The 6590-nt window shown below is 39.6% G+C and overlaps 1 pseudogene; it reads right to left on the reverse strand.

Moving 5' to 3' along the window:
• Nucleotides 1-310: 310 nt before the first annotated feature.
• On the reverse strand, nucleotides 311-1142 carry LOC118571230 (annotated as a pseudogene).
• Between the last annotated feature and the right edge of the window lie 5448 nt (nucleotides 1143-6590).

A 6590-nucleotide genomic window follows, 5' to 3' on the forward strand; every position in this document is an offset into this window, starting at 1 on the left:
TAGAATGATCTCTCTTGTTATCCAGCCTAAGAATGATGTGTCCAACCCTAAAGATTTTCTTAGAGTTTTATGTTTACAGTTAGATCCATGATTTATTTCCCATTAAAATATCTGCTTTTCCAACTATTAAAATTGTCTACTGATCATTATTTCTGAATTCTTATAGCACATCAGAACCACTCAAAAAGACTTTAGAAAATTAAAAGTCCCCGGGCTTTAGTCCAGATTAATTATATAAAAATAGCTAGGCATGAATCCCTCAAGTTTGTAATTTTTTTTAGATGGAAGATAAATTGGTAATTATATTTATGTACAGAATACTTAGCAGTGTACATTTAACCCAATTTAGTGGCGAGTTCTTTGGCCTTTGCCTTTTCCAGCTTGGCAATCTGAGCCACAGATTTAGGACCCAGGACATTGCCTTTCCAGTGGCGGCGGATCTCATCATATCTGTCGTTGTAATTGGTCCTAATTGCTTCCACCAGCTTAGCCAGAGTACCCTTGTCTTCTGAGTTAACCTGTGTGAAGGCTACAGTGGTGCATGTCTCCCTGTGGACCACCCGCCCCAGCCTGGCCTTTCCCTTGATGATGCAGTAGGGGACCCCCATCTTTCAACACAGGGAAGGCAGGAAGACCACCAGCTCAATGGGGTCTACGTTGTGGGCAATCACCACCAGCTGAGCTTTCTTGTTCTCCACCAAGGTGGTGACTGTATTGACCCCCGCTGGAAGGACAGGTGGTCTCTTAGTTGGGACGTCCCCTTTGCCAGCAGCTTTCTTCTCAGCACGGGCCAACAGCCTTTGCTTTTTCTCCTGCTTTGTCTCTGGCCTGTACTTATGCAAGCTTGAGCAGCTGGGTAGCTGTTTGCCGGTCCAGGGCCTGTGTGAACTGGTTAATGGCAGGAGGTACTTTGAGACACTTGTAGAGGATGGCTCTTTGTCGCTGCAACCTAGTGTAGCGAGGCCATTTGACGAAGCGTGTGAGGGATCTCTTTTGGGCTGGATGTCCTGCCCAATGCCGAAGTTCTTAGGATTCACCACCTTTTTGACCTCCTGTTTCTTCATGACGGTGGGGGCCGGGGCCACCTTCTTCCCCTTGGCCTTCTTTCCCTTGGGCATCTTGCTTGGCTGGAGGAGAAAGAAAGAAAAAGCAAGTTGGTAATTTTTAAAACATGCTCATCGGGTAATCAGTGAGACTCGGAATCTCCCATTCTAACCCTTTTTGAAATCATTATATTAGTTGGCAAAGACGACCAATAATAAGACAATGACATCTCTACCACAAGTTACTAGAAGACAGAGTGCTATGCAAATCATGTTCTGCACAAAGTACCTCAATACTAGAGTACAGTGTATGTTTTAGCTTGTGTTCATTGTCCAGGTGTACCACTGCTTAGGCCTGTCACTGACAACATGGGACTTGACAGCCTATTTCCTCTTTTATCAGTTAAAAAAAAAAAAGTTCTTAACGCATAGAGGTAGTGAAGGTAGAAACTGAAAAAGGTACTTTGAAGTGGCACCAGCTACAGGAACATTTGATCTCATGCTTTCTTCATAAGTTGTCTCGGCAAAACACATGTTTAATCACCCTTGCCATGGAGGAGTTTCATATGGCTTTTTAACATTGAGAAAGATGAAAAACACTTTAACTGCCTCAGAAACTAGATGGTATTAATACAATTTTTGTTTTGTTTCTTTTAGTTCTGTTGGTATTTTTTTGTCTTTTTTTTTTGCCATTGATACACTGTGCTTTTCAGCAAGAGTTGTATATATTTCCTCATTCAGAACTAAATTGGCCTGTCTTTCAGTCATTCATAATTGGATTTTGCTCATTACTAATTCTATATAAATATTTCAGTCTCTCCCAAAGATAGTCTTGTATTTCATGAGTTACTGAGTTACCAGAGCCAAGATATTACCCCTAAGGTATGTCTCTTAATATTCTAAAATGGATTCTAACATATATATGTATCTGGAATGCCTCCGCCAGATTATCAGCCTTGTAAATTCCTGGGATATGGAATGAATTAGTTTTGAGATGTATCTCTGCATTGTCTACCCTGTCTTACCCTGATGACATTTGTTTGTCATTATCCCAGGTGAGTTATAGAATGTGTGTTGAATGTAATTCCAAAATTGTATCATTCCAGCAAAATGTATCTACCCACCCAAGCCCAGTAAGTCCCTCATGGGCATACACATAGAGAAATATGTGAAGACACACATACATGTGCATGCACCCATGCATGCACACACCATCTCAGAACTTGTAAATTTGACATTTTTATTTAGAAAACATAATGGTATTACCCATACTTGTGCTTATTTGAATCAACCAGAAATTAAGGTTCCCTAACACTCACCTAATGGTTATGTTGGAGACATGTACCCTAAAGAAATAAAACCATCTAGTCACTAGAATGTATCCTACATATTCATAATCTCTTTTTGTGCAATAACCCCAAACTGCACATGACCCAGATATCCTTTAGATCTGAATAAACTGTCCATAATTTGTTCATAATTACAAAATTATTCTGTTCTTTTGGTGTCGCTAATAAACCATAAAATTAATACTGGGTCTATTGTCTAATATTCAGACCTATTTTATGTTTAGTGGGTGTAGTATTGACATCTAGAGTCTTGAACATGGAATTATATTGTTATATCAGAATATAAGTTGAGGGACTAGAGAGAAGGCTCAGGAAGGAAGAGCACTTCCTGTTCCCACAAAGGACCTACCTCTGGATCCCAGGATCCTAGTTGGAGGTTTCACAACGACCTACCTGTAACTCCAAATCTAGAGTAGCCAACATCTTCTGGCCTTGCTGAGCATCTGTACACACATGGTAGACACACACACATACACACACACAAATACACAAAATGACAAATCTTTTTTAAAAAATCAAAATTTGAAATAATCCATTATAGAAAACCTACTAGCAAAATCCTTCCATCTCCAACAAAGACGATATAAGAAGGGAAAAAATATATAATGGTAAGAGAAAGCTATTATACTTCCTATTCACTAGTTATTAAATTATAACCAAAAAATTGGCTTGTTTTAAGGAGATTTCACCAAGGTATTTCAGGGAAAAAAAATTCATCTACAACAGAACTGAGTCATGTTTAGAAAGATATTATATTTTCTAAACACAATCTTCTGATGTGAGGCTGGGTTTAATTTTGGGGCAGTGTTTTGAAGTCTCTTCCAAAAGGGTTATTTTTAACTCCGTCATGATATTCTTTTCCTTCTCAGAAACAGTTTTTGTGGAATCAGAATCAGGGATGAGGAGGCTGAAAATAGACAGATCTGAGAGTGACTGTTAAAAGCATGTCGCATTAGGGTGAAGATGGGGACTGTTCAGAGCAATGATTTGGGGGTCCTGGGCTTCTGCTTTCTCCCCACTGCCGTTTTTTTCCAATTTGAAAAGTTTAAGCCTTTTCATTTTCTTGAATCTAAAGAGGAGCAAAGCAGCTCTCAACTATTTCAATCTACACCAAACTCCCATTTTCCTACTGGGAAATACTATTATCTTCCTTGGGAGAAAGATAGCTTATATAACAGCCAAATAAGTAAGACTCCATTTAGGCGCCCTTGAGAGTGTGTACAATGAGCCCAGAAATCAATGGCAGCCCCTTTGACAGCTGAAATTAGATGGCTTCTAATGTTTTGCCAGCTTCATAGGGCATTGTTCGTTTCCAAGATGCCCTCTTTTTCTTGTGAGGTCTTATCTCACTTTGCCTTTCTTGTTAAGAATACAATTCTGCCCTTTTGCTAACATTTCGTGGGTTTAGGGACGTACTTATAAGACCTGGCCACAAAGCCTGGAATTGGTGGCACAGACACCAATTCAACAGCACATTAACCTGGAAAAAAAATATGAGCCTTGGGCTATTCGATAACACATTACCATTGATAATTTCTGTTTTCGGGTTTGAGCTGTTCCTTCCTTTCATGGTCCATGACACCGAGACAAAAACAAACCAAGGGTCCTTGGAGAGTCACCGTGAAGAAAATGAGTGCCTGCGTCTGCGTATCAGTGACAGTCTCTTGTCGGAGATGTGGAAATGAAATGCAAGGTACATGTTTCAAATTAGGAGAAAGAGGTGGGAAACTGAACCCAGCTAGCTCCAAATTGTTTATTTAGGGACAAGGAAAACCACCCATTAAAAAAGACTGACAAAGCCATGTTGTCAACTAAACACAGTGTGTACAATTGCATAAACTCTTTAGACCTGATCGTTAGCGATGATTTTATTTTTAGGAAAGAAGATAAGAAAGTGATTCATTCCAGACAGTATTTCTTTCATTAAAAAAAAAAAAAAATCACAGTCCAAACAGGCTTTGGGGTCTACCTGATTTTTTGTTTAAAATTCCCCGTCTCACTCCCAGCATAGCTTCCCCACCTCAACTTCTTTTGCCTCTTCTTATTTGCATATGCTCAAAGAACTATGAAATCTAATATCTGTACATTTGTTTATCATTTATCTTGTTTTACGGAATTACCAAATCTTAAGATCCTATTCATTGAAATATCCCAAGAATGTAGATTAATGCCTGGCACAACCAATTTGATGAATGCTATGGGATGAATGCAGTTGGACTCTCAAATTTAGGCAATAGTTTAATCCCTAAGTGATAGTACAGGAGCTAAGAAAGTAGAAACTAAAAAGTTAGATGGTTACGGTGTTTAGAATTCAGTTTCCAAGATGGAATCCTGGCAGCTTTATGAGTAGAGAAAGATGTAATCATAGCCTCTACTTCACCCTCCCTGCTTTCCTACTTGTACTCAGTCTCACCTCCCAATAACCCATTCAGCCACACATTCGTTAATGGTCTAACTCATTAAGTCAGCATTCCCATCACCCACCCAATCACCTTCCAATAGTACATGATCATGGAATCTTTGGCACTTGAATCTTTGTAGAGATATTTCATATCCAAACTGTGACAACCATGTTGAAGTCTACTTTTCAGCATTTATCTAAAGCAGAATACATACATTCATACACACACACACACACACACACACACACACACACACACACACACACACCACTATGTTTCCACAATTCTCTTACTGGGTAGGTCTTCCTGTCAGAAATGATTTCATATTTTCCCTCAAAAGATGTGAAGTAGAAAGATAATATCAAATAATTTGTAATAGCCGCAAACTGAAATTGACCCAGATAACTTTCTATAGTCAAGTGAATAAAGGAACTGTGATCTAGCCATCTAGTTGAGTATATATAACAATAGAAATGAACAAACTAAAGCTATATTCAATAGCATGGATGCCCCAAATATAATGCTAAACTATGCTGTTCCATTTAAACCAAGGACAACAGTCAGTAAGATTAATGTCAACGGTTAGAAGCCAGGAGAGTGATAATCCAGGCGAGTGGAGACCAGTGTCTGCAAAAGAGAAAGAAGGTTTCTGGAGGCCTGTTACATCACTTGTTCTGAGAATTCGTCTGAACTGCTTGTTCATGGCTTGTGCTCTAATTTACAGCTATTTATTATTTTCAATAAATTTTTTGAAAACTTCATTGAGTGGAGGGAGAAAGACATACAGAACCTAACCTATATACGATCTCCCTCTTGCTACATGATGCTTCATGCTATGCCGAAACTGCTGAGAAAAAAGACCATCGAGAGATCTGACATCTGGAGTGTGGGCCCGCAAGCCTAAACAGACCATTTTTCTTGATAAAGTACACTGTCTCAGCTATCTTTTGTTATTAGGAGAAATGGGCTAATAGGGTGAATGAATGAATGCATAAGTGAATGAATGAAAGAAAAGTAACCTGCACATATTCATCAGGATATTTTGGATACTTTACAGAGTAAACCCAATGGAGACTGACTTAGATTTGGTTATAGGATTTAATATATGTATGAGCCATTGATTTTACTTATGTGAATGTGTGCGTGTCTCTATCTGGGTCTGTGTCAGGGTGTATTTGTGCCTTATCAAGGGGGTCCCCATGGAGGCTCGAACAGATGTCATACCCTCTGGAGCCGGGGATATAGGCAATTGTGAACCACCCAACATAGGTGATGTGAACCAAACTCGGGTCATCTGGAAGAATAAAAAACACTTCCGGGCTATCTCTCCAGGCTTCTTCCCTCATTCTTAACAAGAACAAAAGATTAAAAACTGGTTTGGTGGTGTCAGGGACACAGAGCCCCAAAGTGAACAGTTCTGATTCTTGTCATTGGCCAAAAGTGAGAAATATTTTTGGTTCTGTCCTAGCAAGTCTGGAAGACAGGGATTCCAGAAGGGACTCTGATTCCTTGTTATCTCTCTCCTAAATGAGAACCTCTGACTGGAAGCTACACATGAGATTATAACCAAAATGCCAATATGAATGTCCCTTCTGTAGGCAGCTTTGGAGTTCAATCCCTGGAGTTTATATCTGTGGCAGCTTGAATGGTCTCGCAAAGGCTCACATATTTGGTTGCTTGGTCCTAGGTTGGTAGAATTACTTGGGATGAATTAAGAGGTGAAGCCTTGTTGGAGGAGGTGTGTCACTGGGGGTGGGCCTGAGGTTTTAATAACCTGTGCTTCTCCCAGTTAGCTC

The sequence above is a fragment of the Onychomys torridus genome, chromosome 20, assembly GCF_903995425.1.
Source record: "Onychomys torridus chromosome 20, mOncTor1.1, whole genome shotgun sequence".
Lineage (NCBI taxonomy): Eukaryota > Metazoa > Chordata > Mammalia > Rodentia > Cricetidae > Onychomys > Onychomys torridus.